We start from the raw sequence: 27,078 nt of genomic DNA on the forward strand, positions 1-27,078 counted from the left end.
AGCCTTCGACACAATTTTTTAATTCCGATAAATGTTCGTTAATGAGAATCTTCAGTTAATGAGAAAGGAAATAAAACCTCAAAAATCAATTAAAGGTTTAATATTATGCGAATTTAAGGGTACTATACGCTAAGCGAAATGATTTTTATCTGATTTGTAAAAATTTAATGCAGCAACTACGGTTGCATTACAAGGGAAAAATCGGATCCCACGAGATGATATCAAAATGCTGGAACTTCATGTGCCGACGTACGTGCGAGTACATATAAACAACGAAGGCTGCCGCAGATTTGTACAGCCGCATAAACAGGGGATTAACTTTGGGCGGACCCTGACATTGCAGATGTGTCATAAGCGACATAGACACACCAACGAATGCACCCTCGGGAATACAGCCAAATACTTGCTCTCTTGTGTGTGTGTATGTGTATAGGTTCACTCGAGCCAGACTTGCTGGTGCATCTGTGTGTGCTAGAACCTGATTAACAAACAGGGATTTAGCCGTTAGATTAGATGTGTCTATATTTTGGGCGTTAATGAGCACACAATGCGCTGCTTGACAGAAAGTCAATTGAGTCAATGACATTGGCGATTACTTCACAGCAGCGAGCGTAGCGTGTGAATTCGTTGGCGCTAAATCAATGTCGCCGTCTTATAGAACTCTAAATGTAATATATGGCCTTTTAGCTATTATAAGAGGCGGGATAAATATTTTGTTGGTTTTGCTTCTTTTACTTTTATACATATGTACATGTGAGGAAATGGATGCTACATGGTTCCATCACTGAACTGTGGAGTCTAACACTCAGTAACCGACCAAAGCGGTAATGGAACGTTGGAAGGACAAAAATATGAAAAAATCCTATCTTAAAACCTTTAGCAAATAATTCGTATATACTATATATACAATAGGGTGGAACGAAAAAAAAAAAAATTTTTTTTTTACTTAGCTTGAGGGTAAAATTTGTAGATTTATTTTAACGTCTAGAAAAAATTCCCCACACAGCTGTAAAGTAAATTTTCAAGTTAAAACTTTTATTTCGTAAAAAAATTTTGATAAGCTGTGTAGAGTCCTCTTTCTGGCCAATTAAAAGTTATCAACCTAAAAAAAATGTTTGTGCTCAAAATTGGAGTTTTAAAAAAAGTCATAAACGACAACATGCTTTCCATAAGCGTTAAAATAAAGTTTGAGTCAAAAATCGTCACATTCGGTAATTTTTATATAAATGTAAAGAATTTAAATTACAATTATTTTTAATTGTCCCAAAAAATTTTAACTTGAATTTTACTTTAAAACTGAAGGAGCCGCCTTTAAATGTTAAAAAATAAATTTTTGGACAATAATCTACAGATTTTACCCTTAGTCTAAGACAAAAAAAATATTTTTTCGCTCTACCTTACTATACATATATATATATATATATATACATATATAATATTTGAACAGTAAATTAGGAAACAGTCTTTCACGTTCACTTTTTCATCTCTAGTACTGTATATATTGGTCGAAGTATTAAATGTGATAATTCAAACCAGCCGTTCTAGAACCCATTATTGGTATATAATTATATATTATCTCTTCGTTCAAATATATCAATCACTCGGTGAAGCCGAGCAGCTTTGTCCTTCTAGAGAGTATATAAATAGATGATTATGTACGACATCCCCAATTTAGCAAATTTTTTGCTAAATCGACAGACTTTAAAACGATTACGATGAAGTCCTCAAACATTTGTCACCAAGCTAGAAATAACTCATTCGCAGTTTTGGCTCAACATAAGGTAAAAATAAAATTTCATGGCGACATCTATCGGAATCTCATAATTAATATAAACTATATATAATATAGGTATATAATATAACTAAATAAAAAACAAAAATTGAGGAGCATATCGTTCATTCAATTAATTATGTAAAATTATTTTTTAATTGATAACTTAATGAAACTATATGTCTATATTTACAATTTATCTTAAACTAATACTCCCACTCGATAAACCGGTTACCCATCAATATAAATAGAGCGGCATTCTCATTTTCGAAAGGCAGAAATAACACCTCTGACTCTCGTAAGCCAATCAGCGGTGTCGATGACCGCTGAACTTTCTCATATCCGTTTTTCCATTCACAGTAGTCCTTTGCTTCAGGCATAGTAAAACTAACTATATCATTTAGTATATTTTCTTGCTCTTCTTCTATGTCTTGCTCGGACTCGATAATTCTGTAACCCATCAACATAAACAAAGCTGCATTCTCCTTTTGAAATGGCACAACTAACATTTCTGAACCTCTTGAACCAATCAGCGGAGTCGATGATCGCTGAGCTGCGTGAATTTTCCTTTTCCATTCGACGTAATCGATCACTGCTATCGATTTATTAATATTGGTTGAAATATTTTCATTGATTAATTCCTCAAACTCTTGAGCTGCGCAGAAGCGCTCGTAGAATCCACCTTGGTCAATCTCTCGTAGTTTGTCAAACCTGCCCGTAGAGATCATTGCTAAATATTTGGCTATTTGTGTCAATGTAATTCCGTGAGTGGCCATATTTTTGAAATATTTTATCCACAAGTATTTATTTGTAATGTTGCGGAAGTGATTTAGAAGTTACCGATGTGAGTGTTTGGAAGCGTATGACTTTAGACCATATGTGGCTTCCCTTTCATAGCTGAAATGTTGAGGTGGAAACAGGTAGTAAGGCTTGGGTAGTTAATTGGCGCAACCTTCTATTTGTTTTGCATAAATCAGGTAAATAATATCATTTGAACTTGGTTATTGACCTTGGCAGTTACCATTTACTTTAAATATTTAACTAAAATATTTTCATTAGTTACGCGTTTGGAGCGATTGAATACATTGCTCTTGAACTTCATAAGTAATGGTTCGATTTCGTACCAATATTAAAAATCGATATTTAAATTGAAAGACTGGTTACTCTCTATCTCTCTATCTCTAGTACCAAAACTGCTCTGGTCTATATTTTGGCATTTGCATGAAATAATATCTATCGACAATCTTAAAAAGATTTTCATTCAATACACATGCTTTGATCCATTTATTACAAAAATTATAAAATCGAAGAGCACACAAAAACGCGACTAACCTTTTCTGTTATCACAAACAACTACAAATCGAAATTGGCTCCTAATGCAAGCGCATAATAAACATATGTGTCCAATTATATTAAAAACAAATTATCGATAATCGTATGCACAGCCCGCGAAAAATCAAAATTCACCTTTTCCTTTGAACACACCCCGTATAATAAGTATAAGACCGTAAATTTTGCTTGGCCGAACTTAATAGTTATTTAATTTTTAGTACCCCAAAGGTCCGCGATAGAGAAATCTTGAAGCGAACGGGTTCATTCATTCATAATATTGCATTCATTCAAAGAACGAATTACTTTTTTGACTTTATCATCCAGTACCTCATTTAAGAATTGCAACAAGCCTCGATTGAAATGGGTCATCACTAGAAGTGATGAGTGAAAAAGTGGGTAAAGTGTGCGAAGGCATATTCTGCAGAAGCTTTCCTGAATTACTATAAAACATTTTAGGTCTATTTGCTGTCCACTTTCTCACTTTAAATTACATCAACAACAATACTTTATTCTTTTTAAATAACTGTAAAATTTATGAATAAAATAAAGTTGCCAACTAAACAATACCCGGCAGCTGCTTCAAATTGTTAAACCAACTCCAGCTACCTTGTCTGTGCCGATCCCTTGTCATGTGTGGGTAAAATGAGGTGTCAAAACTGCGGTTGTTGTATGTGGAGCACAAACCGACCGGAAAACTAAAGTACACACGCACCCACAACTTTTATAAATAAATATTTAAATGTAAATGTACATATATATAATATATACTAGTATATAAATGTATATGTCTAACAATGCGGTCCACACGTGTGCATCCTTTGGTGTGTTGTTGTGTGGCAGTTGGCTCTTTAAGTTGCTGACATGTTGTTGTTTTTCCACTCAAATTATGAACATCAACAGCTTCACTCAAGTCTTACATTCTAATGGACGTGGACTCCGACTCCACACAAATGTTACTCCTCGTTTTGCTGTCGGACGATACGGTGGCATATTGTATGTTATTGCTGCCGCAATGTGGATATTTCTAAAGGTAACTCCTCCATATTTGATGAGTTCATGATGATTGTAGGTGGTGCAATGTGGTCTATGGACAATGTGGTTTAATAAATTAGGTGTTAGTTAAGAAAGAAATTTCATTAACTAAAGCTCCTCCAAGCAATTTGTTTCTATATATGGGAGAAATACTACAATGAAGCAAAACTATAATATCCTTCACAGGTCCATTTCTTATAGCATGAGAATTATAAAAATATCTCTATATTGCTTTTGATCTGTCAGCTTGTTTGGCAGCTATATGATCTGAGCAATTTGTACGAATTTTGTACCATTGCCTTGGATAATAATCCATGCCAAATTTTGTAAAGATATCTTGTCAAATAAAAAAGTTTTCCATAGAAGAACTTGATTTTGATCAGTCATCTTGTATGGCAGCTATATGCTATAGCGGTCCGATATTAACGGTTTCGACGAACTGAAAGTTTCTTGGAGAGAAACGGATGTGTGCGAATTTCAGCCCAATATCTCAAAAGCTGAGCGGTTATTTCACGTATACACAGACAAACAGAAGAAAATGGCCAAATTGACTCAGCTTGTCATAATGCTGATCATTTATATATAATATATATATCTTTGGTTTCCGACGTTTCCTTCTGGATATTACAAACTTCGCGGCAAAATTAATATACACTTCACAGGGAATAAATATGCTGAGCAGAAGACAGTAGAGTCCGCGGGTGAGTTTACGTCTTCGTTTCTCTCTTTATAAATCTCTTGCTTTTCCTTCAGGTATTTAAGCCCACGCCAGCAAATTTTGCCTGACTGGCTCTCGCGCTTCATACTCTCGCCCTTCATATAACTAAGACTTGCCGGCAATACTTGCTTACAAAATCCGTTAAAAGTTCTGATTCAAACTATAGACACTGTATAGTAGCCAACATAAGCTCGAGCGAGATATTTCTTGGAACAAAGTTTAATAGAGCCTTATCAATGGTTTTGAAAGTTTTGGCTAATTATTTGCCTAACCAGTAACTAAAGTGTAGAACCATTAGAGGTTGTCCGTTCCTTGGTTCCTATATGTTTGATTTATTGATTGTATGGAAGAATATACATAGAGCTTATACACAAAACTTTTGTAGTTTTTTTCCTGGGCTTCGGACGATCAATTTCCGAAGCCGAGTACGTTGATTGGTTTTTTTTCACTCGACAGAGAATAAGTCCCACTAACAGTAAAAGCGCAAAAGGTGCGTAGGCGGCAAAAAAACTCGCGGACAGTATTTTTACATGAAGAAGTCCCTAATAAAAAGATATCAAGCTTTCACAGACATTTAAAAGTTTGTAGTCGATCAAAGTACATATAAGAAGTGATATAGCAGTTTAAAACTAAGCATAAGGGATTAGTGTCAGTTGTTATGTCCTCTATTGTAGAGAGACTAAATCAGAGCATACGAATATTGGGCAAAGTGTAAAAATAATACAATAGAGCTCAAGATTTGGGAAATTAAGAGAAAAATCAATTGTAAGCATTATATGTATATGCTTCTGATTATATAACATTTCATGTCCTTATGTTTCTGAAATTTTTCCTGCATATTACAAATTTAATTTCTTTTCAAGAATCTCGTGCTTTCTTCTCAGAAAAATTGATGTAGCGAAGAGGAAGCAAAGAAAAAGTTGTATCATCATCAAGCACTTTTTTTAACAGGCCTACTTATTACAAGCGCAAACCCAAATTTAATTAGTCCCACCAAAAGTATAAATTAAAATTTAATTTTCCGAAATTTATTACTCCGACATAAATAAATTATATCAACAGCTAATAACAAGCACGAACAGCTAATCTTTAAGCTAAAACACATTTCCTACCACTTTTATCCATTTTCACTGCCGTAAGCCAAGGTTAATGTACTCCGACCAACTATTGTACTGTTCCCGCCGACCAGCATATGGAGTCAATATTTAATAGCTGCTTTCGGATGAAATTTATAGAATGACAGCCAAACAATGCACAGCTGGTCAAAGAGCTGATTGGCTTCTGATTATCTTTGTTGCGCTAATTAACAGCCTTGGGGGGCATTTTTGGCTAATTATGGATAATTGATCGCCTTTAACATTGCAGCACAGCAGTGGTGGCACTAACAACAGTAACCACAGCAGATAAGTCAACAAACGCACACGCGCACATCTCACTCACACACACACACACACAGCGATGGTCGTAGGAGAGCGGAAAAGGTAACTGTGATAAGAAAAAGGACACTGAGGTATTTACTACTAACTCATATGCGATGGGTGCATATGGCGTGCAGTGATATATATGCCAGTAGTTATGTGTGTATGAGCATATATACATATTCATTTATTTTCGTATACACACCCTTTAGGAAAAAGTGTACTAGCAGGAGATGCTTCGGGTTCGGTACTGGAGCGGGTTTGCTTGAAGTTGAAGAATTTCTCATTGTTTAAGCTTCCTTTAAATAATCGAGCGCAACTTTTTTTTTATCAAAAATATTCCCTCAGACCTAGAGAGAAACAAATTTGGTTAAAAACCCGTATTAATAAGTATATATAACAATATAAAATATATAACAATATAACATTTTTTAAAAATAAAATAAAGATGGTTAGACCAGTCTGAGATTGTCAAAACTTCAGTATTATTTTTTATTTATTGGCTTAAAGCATACTTCATAGTTCCAAAAGCAGAGTGTCCAATTCGCTGTGGTTTTGATACGTTCAAAGCGGTCGGCTTCAACACGTAAAACTTAAGTCGCGTTTTTTCAAATTACAATTTTCAAATCGAACGACGATTTTACTCGGAAGTGCACATATCCACTTGTAATTTTTAACAGCAGCTTTACAGTAACTCTGTATGGTAAATTAATTAAGGTTGTTTGTAATTTTAACTACTTTTTTTATGCACATATTAATTTTTTTTGGTAATTTACTTTTTACAACGTCGCACTTTTGCGAATAATTGATGTAAACCCAAAAAGTACGTACTTTACTAGCAAGTCTTATAGTATATATTAAGATTCCTTTATATAACTTTTTTTCTTTGTGGACTTGAGTTGATTTCACCTCAAACCTTTTAAATATAGTTAACGGCTATAACTACCCGCTACTAGCTATATTTTGGAGTCTTTCGGCGTTTGATTTTTCTTCCAATTTCATATAAGATCGGAACTAACTAAGTCGGTATTTGATATGTTTTAAGGCCACGTGACTAGCTAGCGAAATAGAGCAAGAATGCCAGCTAGTAATGGTGTGTTCCACTAGGCCTGCAACATTTTACTGAGCAAGTGCATTTTCCTGCAGGGAATGTGTGCCTCGACGGACCTTTCACATCACGTCACTCATCGATAGATATCTAAAGGCACACAAACACCACACAACATTCCCATTCGCACTTACACACTCACTCACTAGCACACGTGTCCCACCGAGAGTGTTGAGTGACAACAACAAGGGTGAGCGACATTAGATGTAATGTATATATGCCAGCGTGCTGGCCTGCGCCCTGCATCCGTTCTTGCCGAACACCGAAGTCCTCATGTGAAGCGCTCGATCGCTTGTACGTTCACCTAACAATTCCCTTAACAGCAGATTCGGCCGAAAATGACACAGGACGAAGTCAATGAGCGAGACTCAAAGTATGTGGTGTGTGTGTGTGTGTGTTATGAGCAGCAACTAGCAGCCAGATTACAAGGACACAATGCGTCGCACTTTCCCTGCCAACATCTGTTATTTGTGTTATTCAATAAGTTTGTGTTTTCTACGCTTTATGTTGCATAAATTTTCTACAAAACACATATTTTATTGTGTGTGTGTGTGTGTGTGTAGTCTAGTTTATAGCTAGATATTGTTTTCATTCAACACTTTTTTGAAGTGTATGACGAGGTGCCACAGGACAGGCATGCTCACAAGTATTACCACACGAGTATACACAAACACATACACCCGCACACCTACAAATTGTGCTCTGGTGTGTCATGCTGACAGGCGCGCAGTTTTAAATGCCACTGCCGGTCGTCAGCACCACAGTACCACAGCGCGCCACAATGTGCTCCCTGACTTGCTGCCCGCCTGGCCGACTGACTGGTTGCCATTCGTTCAGCACATTGGTTGTGTTCACACCTACGCGCCAGCACCGCTGCCCACTTGCAGTCAAAGTGTGAAAAATGAAACCACTGAATTTTTAATGAGGAAACAAAGGACAAAAGGTGTCGCTATCATTGATTGAATGGCTGTGGAGAGCGCGGCGTTTGCAACGTAAATAAATATGTGCCCTCGGAAATGTATTGTTTGCAATTTTTAAATCAATATTGTATAACAATAAATAAATAAATAAAGCTTGGTATTTATTGCAAGCGAAAAAGTCATGGAATATATTTATGTGTGTGGACTTAGTGTTCAATCAGCTACATAGTTGCAATTATACGACTGTCCCAGCGAAAGCTCACTCACATAGCAGTGTGAGTAAATCTTTGGCGAGAGAGAGCGAGTGAAAGGGAGATAAAGACCGAGAGAAAAGGCTTGATTAAACTTTCTTTGACACTCTTGGATTAAGGAACTCGGGCTTATAAATTGAACTCCAACAATGACGATCACTCAAATCTGCTTAGATCTACTAGTACCGGTGTGAAATGAGCGATATTTGTTTGTGAAAATTAAATACTAATTTTGAAAGCGAAAGTAAAAAAAAATGTATACAAAGTATTGACCATTGCTTTTACACATTGTAACCACCTTCTTGGCAATTTTTAAATACTATGCCAATCGTCTTTTGAAGCAAACCAATCAGACACCCAAGTACACACAAGTAGTTTGCTTGTATCCTGAACCGATTTTGCTTTGTGTACAGATGCCTTGTCGTGTAACAAAATTACTTGCCGTGTCTTCTGGCCCATTCTGGCCCATTAATTTTAGAAGCTCATGATATACCATAGCCTTCTGATCCCAACAAACACAGAGCATTGCCTTCTTACCGAATCGATCTGATTTGGCAGTCGATGTTGATGGTTGTGCCAGATTAATGCATGATTTTCTACGTTAAGGATTCTTAAAATATATCAATTTTTCATCGCCAGTGACAATTTAAGTTAACTAAATTCCTCTAATTTATCCTGAATTTAGTGTTTTTCAAACTTTTCCGTTACCAGCGCTTTAAGCTCGCTTTCTGTAAGCTTAAAATCACTCATATGAGTATTATACAAATATTTACTGTGGGTATATCATTTGAGAACTCATCAAAAATTATTGTACTGCCATTTGCGTCATGTCTGTAACAATAGTGTGCGTTTCGGAGTTAATGGGACTAATTATATTCTACCAAGAAGCTTTTATTAGTCTACACATAATATAAATTGTGATCAGTTCCTAGTTTACGCTCTCTGATATGTATGTCGGTTATAAATATATCATTTGAAGTTCATGCTTTGAGCAGTCTTTTAACAAATTGTAACCAAGGCAAGTTAAGGAAGAATTTACCATTAATGTTGGACCCCAGTCTGTCAAAATGTTATTATGTTGTCAGAATCTTAAAGATAATCTTTAAAATTATCTTTTTTAAATATTCTTTTCAGAATGAAAATTCTTATTCTCTTGTTGAGCTTTGAGAAATACAACTCAGAATAGAGTAGACAAATTTTTAAACAATTTTTAATATTTAAATATCTGGTGCTTTCGTAAGCTTATAATTCGGGACTAACAGATTAAAATATCTCATATTGATTTGATTTTACTTTGCTCTGTGGCTCATTTCAATGCATGTATCAATAATTTATATCTGAAAGAGTACTTCTTTCCTTACCATATATTCAGCTCATCACAATTCTTCGTCTACTTTCTTCGAAAGTTTTCTCATAATTTTCCCATTTTAAACAAGACAAAAATCCTGTGCCACTAAAATAATATTAGTTTTAAATTGGGTATATAAATAAATAAATCTGTGCACAATTTGAAGTTATGGTGGTGCAGTATTAAGCAATATGCCGAAGCGCTCAGCTGCCAGCGAGTGCCTAATCTACAAATACCGCAATAATTATTGTCAATGATTTATTAGCGAACCGCAAATAGATTAGCGAGCGACCATTGAATTGTTTACTGTGAGGTAAGATAAAATAAAGGTAGATATATTTCTTTAAGTGAATATATATTTTATATTTAAATCATCATTGATGTCAGTTTGAAATTAAGATTTCTGAATTAAAGATAAAATTTTGAATTTAATTGAAAGATAGTATCATTAATAGAGTTCGTCAGCGAATGCAAAAAGGCAGAAAAAGCAGCACAATGATAGTGAGCAGAAAAAGCGCAACAACAAAGGAAAATCTTGCGTTTTTAGAAAAATGAACGAGAGTAAAAATTGCGATGTAAGTGAAGTAAAAAGCTAAAAATTTCACTTTCGTTTGCTGGCCGGCTTTGACACATCGGTTTTGGTGGTTGAGTTCGCATTGTGCGGGCGACAAACGTTTGCACTTTTTCGCTCGGCACCTCGCGCTTTGTGTTCGGTTTGTGTTTTTTTTCATATTTATTCGATTGTCTTTTCCATTTCATATACTGAATGTTGTCGGTGTTGATTGCTTTTTTTTAATTTTTTCTGCATTTATTCTTTATTTCTTTCATTCTTTGACTGTAGTTGGCATTGACGGCAACTCAATGTTGCTGTTCCTGTGGCTGATTTATTCCCATTGTTGTCGCTTTGTATTGTTGGCAGTGTTGCCATTGTTAACGGAAATGCAATCGTCGTTTTTTGCTAGCTACTTTTATTGCTGTTGCCATGGCAAAACTATATATGTGTGTGTGTTTCAACGATGTGGAAAATATGGAGATTATCAATTTGATTGATAAAGTGGACATGTTATTTTCTGAAAATATTGCTGAATTTTTATGTGTTGAAATTTTGTAGAAAAGTGAGTGAAGAGATTTGATAAGTAGGTTGAATTACAATTCTACAAAATTTCAACACATAGTCATAAAAGTTTTTGAAATGTAATTAGTATTTAAAGAAATTTTTTTAAGTATTTTAAATATTTAAAATTTATAGACTATATAACTAAATCAATTAAAATATTTTAAGACTAACATAATTTTTTTAAGATTGGTGAATTGAGATTTCGGGATCCCGAAAAATTCGGTTCCTTTTAAAACGTGTTTATTTTGGGAGTTGTTATTGTAAAATTATTAAATTAAAATTAATAATAAATAAACTTTGGCCCAACTCAAGCAAAAACCAAGCAGTTTCGGTCGGTATCCCAAAAATTTTAGTACATTTTGCATTGAATCTTTTGATAATATAATATAATATAATAATAGATTTAGTAAATATATGAGTTCAGAATTTTTAAATAAACTAATAAATATAATAAAACTCTCAAGGAAAAGGTTAACATTTTTCGGGATCCCGAAATATTTCGGGATTTGCAAAATTGCTAATTAAATTTTAATACAACTTTATTTAAAATTAAATTAAAATCGTAGAGATATTTAGTAAATATGCAAAACAAAAAGTTGCAAATAACGATATGGAGAAGAAAAGGACGAAGGAATACTCCTAATTTTTAACGACTTATGCTTATGTTATATTTCAGTATTCTATTATTATACATATATTTTATCGACGAGTAAGTTATTCTCGTTATAATCAGTGTTAATTATTTTGCAACAAGGCTTTTCTTCAGTAGTCCTGCCCCTCTTTTTTATCACCACCACTCTTAAAACTCAATCAAACTTCGCTTTTTGTTCATTCCACAATATATATATTGAGTTTTAATTTATTTGCAATTATTACTTTTAATTAATAACAACAATCTAGCATTGTTGAATTTTGTGTGAAATGTTCATATGTGTATTTGGACATTAGGGTGGCACTTCAAATTATGTATCAGAAAAACGTAGCAAAGCTCTTAAAATTGGTTTTAACACGGCGAAAAATAATTTCGGTTTAGAGAGGAAATTAAGGCAGATGGCAGAAGTACAAAAGGTAAGAGTATTGTTTTATACATAAGCATTAATAATAATGTGTATAATATAATATTGTATATATCTCGTAAATCGGTAATACATAATTTATAAATGATTGGTAAAATCTGAACCCTTCCCTTCTGACAACTGCCAACTGAAAAGTGGAAAAACAAAATACCAATGAAATTTTCTTCTTCTTACATTTTCGATCACCCTAGCAATTGCGTCTTTATGTGGTTTTAGTGAATGCAGACGTATATTTTTTAAGTAGACTGCAGCTTGCTGAGCTCAAAGGCACAATAAATGCGGATAAAATTCCAATTAAGCAAAAAATGTCTTCTGCTAAAAAATTATTTAAGCTTTTAACTTGCGTATAAATGAGATATGAGTACTGTTTAATAACTCTTTGATGACAATTTAATTGATAAATTACTCTCTCTACCACTCTTTCAATAAATATGCTTTAAAGATCGAAAGGCATCAATCTTAGTTAAGGTAAAGTTCGTAGTTTGTAGAGTTTTCTTTAAGTCTACATTAGTGAATTTAATCTGTATGTACAAGAAGTGCATAGGTCGATATGAGCTTTCGTTTTTTTGCTTAAATACTCAATGTTTTTTTTTTTATAATTTTTCAAATTCAACTTTGTTCAACCGACTGTATTAAACTTGTCAATTCTCTACTAGCAGTTTAATAATATCTTGCCCGGTTCTCCGGTTACTTTAATATGAAATATAGATAGCTTGTTTCCATTTTATCTAAAGCAGAATATTTCCAAAAACACACGCACAATAGAATATGAGAAGCCAGATCAATAGCATGGCGTTCTTCAGGAGAGAGGAGCGCAGTATAGTAAACTTGCCTACTTATATATTATACTTGTATATAAGTAGGTCCATCTTCTCGCTGCACATTGGCTAGCTTACGCTTGTTGCATAGTAAAGTTTCATAAGTTGTTGGACAATATTGCAATATTCGCGTACGCTGTAATGTAAACGGAAACATTATTAGAACAAACTGTTCGATATTGCAAACAAAGCCATAGAGAATACTTTTGCCTGCGCTGTATGTTGACGTTGTTTACAGTTTTTCTCTCATCTTGCTTCATGACAACACAATTGCATGTTAATAAATACAGCAATAAGCATATTATAAAGGACACGCTGGGAAATTAGAGCTACAGCGATGAGACAGGACTTAGAATTTCCGCAATATTTAAAGAAGAGAGAGAAAATGTGTTTAAGGTAGAAAGGTTAGATGCAGCAGACTTAAGAGGATAACTGTTGAAAACTTAGTATTTCGCTGAAAATTTTGCAGAGCTGCCAACTGTAGTAAATAGAGAGAGCTTATGCCCTCTCTTATCGAGAATAAATACCTATAACAAATACCTACAATAATTCCTTGCGGTGCGAGGCATTGACAATTAAAGGAAATATTCACAATTAACGACAGTAATTTCAGAGAGATAATAGAGTATCTCAAAATCTCTTATGGATCGACTCAACCATTTTGGTTAATGTCATACCCATAATACCGGATTAATTCGAACAAAAGTACAAGCTAGTCACGATCAGGCTGTTTTGCATGTTTTTTCCTAGTCGTGAGCTCATGGCGGAAATGTCAAACTGCTGTAATATTTTCTTGAAGCATGTAAACACACTTCTGTGAAGCTCCAATTGCAAACCATTCGTGCGTACTTAAATATAAATTTCAATATAAGTAATGGGTATGTATGTGTGTGTGTCTTTATTATTTTCCTTCTTTCTTTGCGAATATGTTCCAGTTAAATTCACGCTACTTCTCGTTACTCCGGCCGGGTGGGAGTGAGTGGTGTTTATTATTGCTTCATAATGTACTTGTCCGCCGTCAGACATCCTGTTTGCCGTTCGCTAAGGAAACGGAAACAAGTAAGGCGAAATTGGCAAAAATAACGTCCGCAACAAGTAAAGTGATAGCACGGCATAAAAGCGAGTAGTCGAAGGGGGAGAGAAAATGAAAATCGTTGCACAAATATTTTGCAATCATTACAAAAAAAAAAAGAACTAAAATTGAAACTGTAAATATGTATTTGACGCATACGCTGGAATTAAGCTGTATTAACTGACTAATTTCGAATTAGTGGAGTGATTTATCGGAGCATAAATATTCGACGTTTTAAAAACTTAACTAATCACTGGAAATACAGTTTGACGGCATATGTATATATATCAGATTATCAAAAAATTTCCTCACGGTATATTTGCGAAGTTCAGTTTTCGCGCAAGCTTTCGTAGCTACCTACTTAACCTGTCAGATGTCTCCGGAAAAATTCTCACCTCTGAGAGCGCCAACACAAAAATGGCGTTAGAAGAGGAAGACGTTTAAGACGTTAATGTCTGATGGTTGGTTTGCTGAGTTAAGGTTAGTTTAGGTTAGGTTCAATAGCGAATCCTCAAGATGGGGATAGCATTTAGATGACTACATACATATATACAGTCCTTTGTAAAGTCACAAAATATTACAAGTCAACAAAGCGTCTTGAAGTCAATTCCAATCTGTTGTCTCGTTTGATTGCTCTTCTCACCAACTTATCGGGATGTCTAAAAGGGTGAGTAGTAAGGAGTTTCTATGCAATTTACAAATAATATATCATGCCGAATATTGCAAAGTATTTCCGCCTATCAAAATTGTCAAACCGTCACTTTTAGCGACGAAAGCATTTTGCCAAGATATTTTCAAATATTTTTATTGCAATTGAGTATGTATTTTTTAAAGATAAAAATTGAGTATTGACACTGAAAGAATAACTCAAGTATAACCTCCTCAATTGGGTATGCTTATGTATGATTTCCTGACTAATTAAACCAGTGTGATTTCGTCAATTATAAGAGGCTTTATTATCTCGCCGCTCTTTATACAAACAGTGCATCTCAACGAGTATTGTCGGTTAGTTTCGATACCTTTGAAATTTTTGAAATTCCATAATTCTCACGCTATGTGTTGCAATTCTGCAGATCAGACTTCTTCAGACTAGGCTACTAGTGATACATATAACCCAGTTATAGATTCAGAGAATATTATTGTATTTCTAGGTTCCAGAAATATCATATTATGATAAATTTACCGATCTTTCTACTCCAAAGCAAAATTTCAATGGTTGATACTACTCCACTTAGGTTCTAACCCCGTAGTTCGACCTTCGGTGAAAAGTGAGTCATAAATAATATTATATAAATTTTAGTTTGCCATAAAGTTTGCGCTTTTGTGCTTATTAAGATAGAAAAATATTAATTTATATATTGGACCAACGACTGTCAACTCGGCAATGGTCCCCAAAACAAATGTGTTGATAGCATGAGTTTAGCAAAATTGAGTTTCTTCTTAATTAATTAATTCTATATTAGCCCACACGCAAATAATCGAAAACTGATTTTCTCTGCTTATTTGTACGTGCTCTCTCCTATAGCTTTTGACTTCCGACTTTATTTATTTTTGCTACAAACACGGTAAATTGCGAATGAAAATTGCTAACTCGTTCCAACATACGATCCTTAGTAGCTGCGACTTCTCGCCTTGGCTGGAAAAAAGTTCGCTTTGCCGCGATTTTCCCAGTCAACGCTGACTTGCATACAAATTTTACTTATGTTAATTAAAAATGCTCAGCATATTTACAGACAATATGCAATTTGAACTAAGCATTACTATTTGCTATTTGAAGGAAGGCGGGCGTATTCTCGGTAGAGAATGAAAAATATAAATTTCATGCAATTTTCATTATACGCTCTAATGCTAAGTACCAGCATGCATAAGAGTGTAGAGTTTTATACTGCTTTCTTCCGTTATGTGAAAGTAGCAAAAATAACTCGCACTCAGATCCATATAGAAAATATTTACCACATCATATAGAATTTACAAAAAAATGTGTTGCAAAAGAATATTTTTGCTATGCAAATAACTACAAGCAGACGGGAAGATTACAAGTTGAGCAGAGAAATTTACCAAATGCATGCTGCATGTGGAGAGAGGTGGCAGAAAATTTTATAGCAAAGATAACAACAACAAGTAATGTGCTAAATAACTGACAGCAAACATGTAGGGTTAAACTAATACTAATACATGCGTATATATTTAAAAATTTGATTACACCCTGTAGTGAAGAATTGTAAAGGTTGCTCTCTCCTGCATACTCGCGTCAATGATCTAGCTGTGTAGGCAAGGCAAAGCCTCAGTATTCTGCACCAATTTATCGAACAATCGGGATTGTTACAACTCTAGATAAGAGAAAAATACACGATCTGTTGTCTCTATACTTGATCAAGCGTAATTAGAATCATCTTATTGTGCTAAATTAAAAACTATAAAAGAGAGAGTGAGTTCAAATCGATCGTAAAGAGGTTTTCTCTTCCGAGTCACTTTCTGACATCGATAAGGTACGTATTTGCTCAGTTACAGTTTTTTTGACAATTATGAGTCCTTTGTACTACTTATAAAAAAATATTAGAGCCGAATATTGTTGATAAAACAGTATGCGATTTAAGCAAAAAATTATTCGCAGAAGAGAAAGCGAGAGAGGAGAGAGTTCAATCACATAATGACATAATCATAGAGTTTTTGTAATGCGGAAGGGTTCTTCTAACGGCATATAAGTGTTCGATGATTTTAAATAATTCTTAGAAATTAGCTACGACTAACATGTGGAATTTTGAGCTTTTTTCGGGTCTGGAAACTGTATAGCAATCAGAATATCTCAGAATATGTAAATTATTTGCTTTGGATTTTAACACAAAAATTCAAACAAAATAATCACATTTTATTTCCATGATCAAAGGATTTTTTTCAAAATTTCGACTTTTTTAGAACAATGTTTGTTGATTTTTTCCCAAAAATGTAGATAAAAATATCCTGAAGCCGCCAGTTTGCTAATTTAAAAAAGAAAAAAAAAGCTTAGGTCAGGCCCAGGATTATGTATTTATAAAACTTACTTTTAACAGCCGATTGATTTTAGATGAATCTCCAAGAACTTATAATTGTCACCGCAAGGACCTTATTTTGGAACTTGGGGCAATACAGACAGCTATAACTTTGGAAATAAAATTTTTTTTTTGAAATTTTCGTGACTTCAAGTGAAAACATTATATAATAATGCCAATTACTACTTTTGTAAAATAACATGATTTAATAACAAAAAAAAACAAAATACTGAAAATTCTAATTTTTTCGTGCGTCTGACTATCCCTAATCCTTTATGCCCAATGAAATATATACAAACATATGGAAAATTTTTTTATTTGACAAGATGTCTTAACGAAATTTGGAAATTAATTAATAATAATCATCGATGACAATGCTATAATTAGGAATCATAGTGCTCAGATCAAAAACTACAGCATATAGCTGTCATACAAACTCGACCAAAAGCAAGGTAAAAAACTTTTGAAACCCTTTTATGCTATAAGAAATATACCTGTTAAGCGTATTATATAATTGCTTCGGTGATGCCGAACTTAACGCTTTTTCTTGTTTTAAATAGTTCGGTGCACATAAATGACAACAGCAACAATCACCATAAAACACCAAAAACAATAACATATTTTACGGTACTCACTTTGGTAACACCAGAATTTTCTCGCTTGGCACTGAAAAGTGTATAAATCTCAACACAGGCACACACACACACAAAAACACACTACTGCTAATATTCACTCACGTGCAAAACATCAATCTCGCATTTTAACCTTTGAGACTGAATTTTGATTTACTACGAGTAACGGAATTAACTACAAATGAAATGTAAACCAAGCCAACACTCCAATAAGCAAACGCATACACACACACACAACCATACACATATGTATGTAAATATGTATTTGAAGCAAATCTGGCATAATAACTACTGTCACTATGCCGCTTGCTTTGCCCCAAAAGTCTTTAATACACATACACTCGGGTAAATGCGTTCGTGTATACGTATGTGTGGATGTGTATGTGCTTGCGCCTGTCTGGGCATTCTATAAAATGTGCATCAAAATTGCTTGCAAGCGACTTTGCATATTTTGCGTCACAAAGAATTTTACATCCTGAATTACAGTTATTTTCATTTGCATTTTAGTGCACAACTTTGTTGTTTTTGTTACTATATTTTTGCTTTAAATCTTCTTTTTTATTTCTACTTTTGGTCGGCAAGGCAAATGGAAATGGAAATGCGTGCAGAGTGCAAACTATTGTATATATGCACACACACACACATGTAGAACTAAATACATGCATACATACACATGCATAATAAATACTCTTCTCGAATGCGTTGAAAGGCCAGATGGATGACCTTGCTGATATTACTGTCCTGTGCTAAATGCTGACAGCAACACCGATTTCAACACACCCACCTCTCATCTGCGTTGTTGCACAAGCAATGAATGTTGTTGCATGCACGTACAGTGACTACATATACATAATTGCACAAACAAATGCTGGACAAAAGTTTCACCATGCAATTTGAAAGTAGGATAGAAATACAAAATAAAATTCACCCACGTGAAACGGAAATGCATAGCAACGAAGGATGACAACTGTGAGAGCAGCAATTTGCTGAGAAAAGTTGTCAAGAAAAATTTGAATTTATTTGTGGCAATTAAATGTGCTAAAGTCAAATGACTTGCGGAAAATATAATATGAAAATTACGCATGCTTTCTAAATTTATCAGACAAATCTAGTTAAAGGTAAATTTTCAAAAGCAGCTTAAATTTAACTTCTGTCAGTTTAACTGTAAAATTTGTACGCCGTTGTCTATGATTCTGAAAGATTATTGCTGGCAAAGGTTATCCAAGTTGGTGTTATCTAAGTTTATCACCGTCAGTTAGATATATCGTTACCCATGTTCTAGAGTCTTTAAAAATTAAGTTTAGTTCTTAAGTTTAGACTGAAGACCCACACCATTAGTTGTAACTGCAACATAAAATAAATTATTATTTCTATTTTATTTGTCTCTGTCAGCAGAAAGTGGTCCGCGCTGCCTCACTGAAGCTAGCGATCATTAAACTTTAACCGATCTCTCTAACTAAATTGATGAAATGGAATATTTCTCGGAGAGACAGATTATAAAGGCTTATTTTCCAATGGGAATATGTAAAAAAAAATCTTTATTATTTAATCCAGACTATGATTGTTATCAGACTCCGAGACTCTCATGGTCATAAGACTCCGACGAAATGCTTAAAATCAGCGAACTTTTTTGTCAGACCCAGCATCTCTTTTACCTGTATTGGTGCCTATTTGAAACTCATATTAGCAATTTTTTTCCGAACCTTATATTGAAGGTTAGTTAGGGTTAGATTAGTTTTTATGATCGCACTTAAAGTGATTATAATCAAGCTTTTATGAGGTCAAAAAATACTGAATTAATTAGATTTTAAGTGTTGAAAAATCATTTGGGACCTATTAAAAATTTGCTTAGACTATTAATTCATAATTTAATTTCCCGCCAGCTTTGTTGGGTGTCTAAAGGTGTAAGGTTCAAGTTGTTTTAGCTTAGATGTCACAAATGTGGTATAATCAAGAAGAAAGTATTGAGATGTTTCTACATCGTATTCCCCAAGCATCATCCTCAACTGGCATCAGGTAAGCTTTTTAAACTTGCGTGGTTACCAATAAGACAATGTCCTAATGTATGGGTTATACATTAGGGAAAGCTTAACCTTGCTGAGAGCGAACAGCTCGCTGATTTTCTTACGTTTGACTTTGGGCCAGAAGGCACAGGTACCGTAAGTTGACCAGCGCTCACCAAGTTTCCGCCAGCCCCAGCTGTCCCATAGTTACCCGAAAGAGGACAGTGGACCTCCGACTATTTGTAGTTGTCTGCGATCCACTATCACCTGGTAACCAAACTAGCCTTATCCAGAAGTAATCTGCTTTTGTTGCTAGTAAGGTGAGGCATTCCTTGCCTAACCTCGAGCGCACGATCATTGAGTTCAACGCTAGTATTGCGTTCCATTAGTAGTGGAGGGTCATTTCGCGAAAGGAGGCTGCGCTCGGAAATAGTAGATCAACTGATACTTTGATGACAGCAAACTCGGCTTGAAAAATGCTAAAATAGTCAGAAAGCCTGAAACTGGTATTGACTAACCTTTCCTCAGAGCTTTGAACCATCCGTGAAGAAGTGCAAATTTAAGTAGTAAATGTATATATGAATGCAAAGTATTTTAGGGTTATAACTATTATTTATGACCAGTTCCTGCAATGTCACTTCAAAAATACCTTTTTTTTTACTTGAAATAAATTTTGTAATGAAAATTATATATAGCTTTCCGATTCTCTGATATGCTAAATTAAGTGACGAAGAACGTTCAGCTCGTAGTTGCCTGAGCTCAGCTCCTCAAAACTGGACGGCAATAGCATGAAATTCACATGCTTGCTACAGAGTGCATAAAAGACTCTAAACACGTATTTTTTCAGCGCCTCCGTTTTTTAAATATAAGAGAAAAGTTAAAATCTACAGTCAGCGGTAGCTTTAAAGTTCCGCACACCGGCTTTACCCTTACTATAAAAAAGGTATTGAATTTACCTTTTTGTATACTAAGAATTTAATCTGAAAAATATAATATAACAAAAAGGTTTGCTCGACCCACCGTCACTAGCGCAGGATTAAACTAATGAGGTTTCCATTCTAGCATACTTTTAAGCGCAAATAGTTATTTAATATAAATAGAAAAATACAAATAAGCACTGCATACAAATTTTGTATAGCATTATTAATTTGCAATAATCTATTAAGACCTACTAAAGATTCTTCTTCTATTGTAAAAATAATCTTCAACAGAAATCTATTAATGCCTTTGGTGACAGTTGAAATTGATGCGCTAATTGAAATCACCAGAATACACACAAAAGTTTAAAAAGCATGCTGGGACTTAACAGTAAATATATTGTTAGCATGCTTTCAATGCTAAAATGCTAATAAAAGCTTACATAATTGCGTTAAATATTTTTATATAATTACTGATGGGAAAAAGTTTCTATTACTATTTTATTCTAAGCTTTAAAAATATTGTCACACCAAATATTTAAAATTCCGATTATACCTATGAATAAAAACCAGCATTTCATGAAATACCAACAAATACATACATATATGGTATACTAAGAAATTATTTTTGTTGTAGTTTAAGAGAATAAATTTTATTTATAACTAATAATATTGACATACCTTTGCATTTCTATGAGCTTTTGAAATTCTATTTAATTTTTACGCTTTTACACACACACACCTGAATTTTCCTGCTTCTATTTTGATCTCAAAAGTTTGAAATTCACAGTAAAAAGTTTTAAGTACTCGAATTCATAGGAATGATATGTAAACACAGAGGGAACTTTAACTATTACCATGGTAGGCCACCACGTTCTCAACAGCACACGAAGTAAAAGTTAATTGCTGCCATATCAATGCAAAAAAAAAATTAATAAATAAAAGTAAGGGACTTGTTTGCAAATCGCTTGTATTTGGTTGGCACATTTTGCCTGTGTGTCGCTGAGTACAGAGGCTTGAGTTAAATGGGTTTGGTTGTAGTTGCCATATGCCAGTGCGTATGTCAACATGTGGTGTATAAATCAACACAGATGGTGTGTTAAATTCATCCAACTCCGGCAGAGCATAGCAAGTGCAACAGCCGCAACGACACATCATTGGTGTAATGGAGCTGCAGCATAGTGTTGTTGTTGTGAGTGCTGCTGTATGAGTGTATGTGAAATGAAAAAAAAATTGTAAATTTTTCTGTAAGTCTAACGAAATATTAAATAAACAAAATAAAATTGAAACTCAAATTAATAAAAAAATTAAAATTAATGTTAAAAATAAAACCAACATTAAAACTAAAATTCAAATTCAAATTCCAATTAATATTAATATTAAAATTAAAGTTGAGATTAAAATTAAAATTTATATTAAAATTAATATTAATATTCAAATTAAAATTCAAATTCAAATTCAAATTCATATTCAAATTAATAATAATACTAAAATTAAAATTTTATTAAAATTTAAATTAAAAGTTAAAATTGATTTTAATTTTAATTTTATTATTTGAAATTTAAATTTAAATTTTAATTTTTTTTAATTTAAATTTTAATTTGAGTCTTAATTAAATAATTAATATTAATTTTAAATAAATTAAAACTGAATTAAAAATAAAAAATCAATAAAAATTTTAATTAAATTTAAAATTTAGACCAAAATTAAAAAAATTAAATTCAAATTGATATTATAATAAAAATTAAATTAATATTTGAATTAAAATTAAAACTGAAACTGAAATTGAATTGAAAATAAAATAAAATTAAAATTAAAACTAAAAGCAAAATTAAATGAGAATAAAAATGAAAATGAAAATTAAAATCAAAATTAAAATTAAAGTAAAGTAAAATAAATTTTAATATAATTAAGAAGTATATATATATCAATTTTAAAATTGATTTCAAAATTAGTAATTCTAATCTTAGAGTTAACTAAGAAAACCCAAAATTATTACTAACATTATTATTATTATATAAATAAAACTAGATGAAAAATATTTTCAATAACTATTTTAACTTTTGCAAAAAACACCTATTTCGGTATATAATAAGTGTGTACTGTTCCATTTTTTTATTAAATACTTAGTAAATCCCAAAAAAAAGTTTAAGTTCTAATTTTGTTGTGAATTTAAACTATTTTTTCAGATTTTTTAATTGAAACCACCTGGCAACCTTTTAAAACATTAATAAATTAAATATTTTCCTTGTGTACTCATATTGTACACTTTCATAAACATTTTATGCTATACCAATTTATTATTTACATTTATATGCCAACCCTGTTCTTCTGACTAGAAATTTGGAAGACGTTTCGTTTCTAACCGGAGTGTCGCTTTGTCTAAAATTTTTGTTTTAATAATGATCAAAAGATTTTTTTATAACAATAAGTTCCCGCAATAAATAAATTCACAGTTAAGTATGTGCAATTCGATGACGATTGAATATGAATATTGCAGGGTCTCAGTAACCTAATGAGTTCAAATCATTATCTTGACGAGAGATTGAAGCTCCACTAAGCAGAAAAGTTTTCTATAAATTCTAGATAAAATTTGCATCTCTTCTGAATGTAAGTTCTAGCTACTTTGCTTAGAGCTAAGCTCATTAGCATTTCTGAAACGCAACAGGTTAAGACCCAAATAGTTTTTTCAAAAGGACATAATACTCTATTTGAATATTAGATTATATGTTTTGATACCTTTGATTTACCAAAGACTTCTCTGACTTTATGCATCGATATGTTATTATCAAGAATATAAAAGCCTTGACATGTAATGCTTTATAAGCTCTAAGACTTGACTACCTAACTTTTATAGACAATTTGTCAAGTCTAATTTGTGGGGCGGGTCTTCTGGTTGTACCAGAAAGTATTGACATCAGCACGATTATACGTTTAAGGTATACCTAGTACCAAAATGTGGTACCGCAATTGTACCGATTCTTGTATCTAGCCTACATTATTTCCCTGTACAAATTCTTCATTTTCAAAGAATACGTTTAAAAATCACAAATCAAATCCTTAAACAGAAGAAAATCACCGTTTAACAAAAAAAATCTGTTTGTACTCGTATAGATGGGAAGGCGCTGGAGGGCGGTATTGTGCGGAAAATTAAACTTAGCCCGCGTGGCAATAAGATAAAAATTAATAATTTATGAGTAAATAGCATATGAGGGAAATGGGTCACCAGCGCTGCGGACACATGAATGGGCAACTCAATTGCCTGTGGAGACACGCGGACGCCGGTGCGGACCACTGTGGATCACCGAGTGCGTCCTGCTGTTATCAACAACGAGCGCAAAATGGAAAGTGGGACACGCGCAGCATGCAACGAAGCATGTAAATGTGCAAACACATGTTGGTATGTGTATCTACGGCAAATATGTTTGCATGTGTGCGCGTATGTAAGTGCACAGCTGAGCTTGTAAGTCGCACAAACAGCTCGACACATCAGTTCTTTTGGCATGCCCGCCCGTTCATCAATGCAATAATGCGTGACTGTGGCCCAAACTTTGCGTGAGTATCAACATTTGTGCTACTGATGTATGCATGTGCCGGCGTGTGTGTGTGTATGTTCACCTGACGTTCAACTATAGCATGCCCACGAATTGTTGTTATTGACGCGTGACCCAATTGTAAAACCCACACAGCACTGCAAATAAAAAAAAACCGCACATGCGATTTGTATATGTTTGTAGGTTTGTAAGTATGTGTGTGTGTGTGTTCAAATGCAGATTCGCTGCAAACACAATAAAAAAGCAAAGCAGCAGCAGCCAGCGGACAACCAACAATGCAGCAGTGCTATTTGTTGATGTAATTCCAGTAGTTATCGCTGTTGTTGTTGTTGCCAGTGTGCACTCCTTTCATCATCAGCACCACATATTTCGGCGGGCGTCGGTGGTCATCGGGTTTATTTTTTCTATTTCACGCCATTGTTTGGCACTTGCTTTGCTTTGGTCTCAGCATTTTTTTTTTCTTCTTTTCTTGCCTTTCCATCCATTCCTTTCGCTTTCCAATTGCATTTGCACGGATTCGTGTCCTTGCAGCCAGCAATGCGTGTGTTAGCTATACGTATGCCTATATGAAGTGTGTGTGTGTGTGTGAAAATGCTCATGTTTATGCACTTAAACGCTTACGAATGCTTGCGTGCGTTTAAATATGTGCAGATGCATTAACACATTTACCTTATGTAACTACACGACCATTCGGACACAAATGTAATGCGCTTGTGTGTGTGCGCTGACGGTGCGGATGTAAAAAACGTGATTTTGCAAAATTGGTTCTTCGCTAATTTTGCACTTCCTCACTTACGTACGCTTGTTTTCGTTGTAGGTGTGTGTGTATGTGTGCGTGCTTTGTATTTGTTGCTGGTTGCAAATTACATTCGCACTGTGAGTGATCGATGCGTCATTAGTGCAACTCTAACGATCGCAATTAAGTGTCAAATAGAGGAACGTCAAATACTTATACACACCTTTGAATTGAACACTCCTCAAATGGATGCATATATTAACATATATGACTAGCAAATCTGTATACGCACAGGTTTTAATATTTCTAAACGTCAAGCCACCATGCATAGCTCTGTCTTTGTTCTTGTCAAATCCCGTAAATTAACAGTTTTCGGTTTTGATCGAGCACTTTATCTAGCAATATTTTCCATTTACTTAAATCAGCCTAAATGTATGCTATCTTAATATCAGCTCTGTAGCAAAATATTGCCTATGTGAGTTGTGCGAATCAAATAATGTTCTATCGAAGTCAAACATCTACTATAGAAACAAATGCAAATGATTGAATCTTATTATAAAGACATGGATCTATGGTACAATATAATACCCTTCGCAGAAGCATTTTTTATAGCATAAAAATAATATATATGAAAATGATTTTGTCTTAATTTTGATCGGTCAGTTTGAGGTGTATCCGATCTGAACATTATGTTCGTATATTATAGTATTGTCTTGGACGGAGATATATTGTCAACTAGAAAAGCTTTCCATACAAGTTCGATGTGATCGATCAGTTGGTATGGCAACTACATGCTATAGAGGTCCGTTATCGGTGATTTCAACAATAAGCAGCTTCTTGGCAAGAAATGAACTTGTGCAAAATTTAATGGCGAAATCGACTCAGCTCTTCACGCTGATCATCATATATATATGATCATCTTATATATATATATATATATATACGTATACATATATATATATATAACTGTATAAATTAAAGGCTCTCACATGTTTCCTTCTGTGCTCTACTGTTACAAACTTCATTCCAAACTTAATATGTGTATACTCGGTTAAGGATGTAGAAAACCAGAACTAGAATATATTGATCACAGATCATTTTTTAGAACTGTAAATCTATATGATTCATTGGTTGTATAACAAATATCCTCAATTATCGGCTTAAGTACTATGAACATTTTGGTAAAGTATGTTATGATCTGTCACTACTAAAGACCCACTTTAGATTAAGACATGTATTGTAACTATTTGATGTTAAAGCGAGCTAATTTTTAAATGTTTATAAAGTTAAAAAAGATTAAACGGTATTCATAGAGCTGAGAAATTTTCATAAAATTTAATATAAATATTGTACAGTGACTTCTATACGTCATTCCTTGTCAAATCGACAAGTAGGTAGACGCGACCCTCACCGATTCGAATGAATTTTCGTGGAAAGTTTTGTCTTATCATAAAACGAAGTTCTGACAAAGGAAAAAATTTGAAAAAATTTTTTTCTAAGAGCTATGCAAAATTAAAAATGTCATTGTTTTCCCCATTTTATGAGTTTATTTACTTAATATTTCAGAAACTATTGTATATTAAATAAAAACCGTTTATGCGTTTTCAGAGCACACTTGGAGATGTGAGAAAAAAATTTTGAAAATTACCAAAATTAAAAAATTTTGAATTTTTCAAATCCTAAAAAGTGACTAACGCGGGAAAATTTTGGCCTCAAAACTTTTTATATTATACCTCTAACATATCTAAACAAATTCTGAAATTTTGAGAGTAGCGTTCTTTTTCGTTTCACAGATATGAATTTTTGAATTTCGGCAAACAAATTTTTTTCTATTTTTTCAACTTTTTTTGTTGAATATCATTATTCTATCACACGATTGTCGATTTTTCTTCAAGAATCTTCAGTAATGAATTTAAACTTTATGCTAAAAGAATAGGAAGGATAAGTGAGCTGGTAAATAAGTTAACTAAATTTAAAAAAAATGCGAATATAAAGAATCTTCTTAAAATCCTGCAAACAGGTGAAGATCCTCTATAATGCGATCTGTAATAGATAATATTCCTATATAAGCTAATATTATTATTTAACTTAGTACTCTCTAGACTTCATCTTTTGACTTCAGTGGCAGTTTTGGGCAGCTCTGGAAAACGTTGTACAACGCTGCAGTTTAGAAAAGAAGCTAAGGCTGTATATTTTGGTTGACCATATAAATAATATATATAAATA

This window comes from Bactrocera oleae, chromosome 2, assembly GCF_042242935.1.
Source record: "Bactrocera oleae isolate idBacOlea1 chromosome 2, idBacOlea1, whole genome shotgun sequence".
Classification (NCBI taxonomy): domain Eukaryota; kingdom Metazoa; phylum Arthropoda; class Insecta; order Diptera; family Tephritidae; genus Bactrocera; species Bactrocera oleae.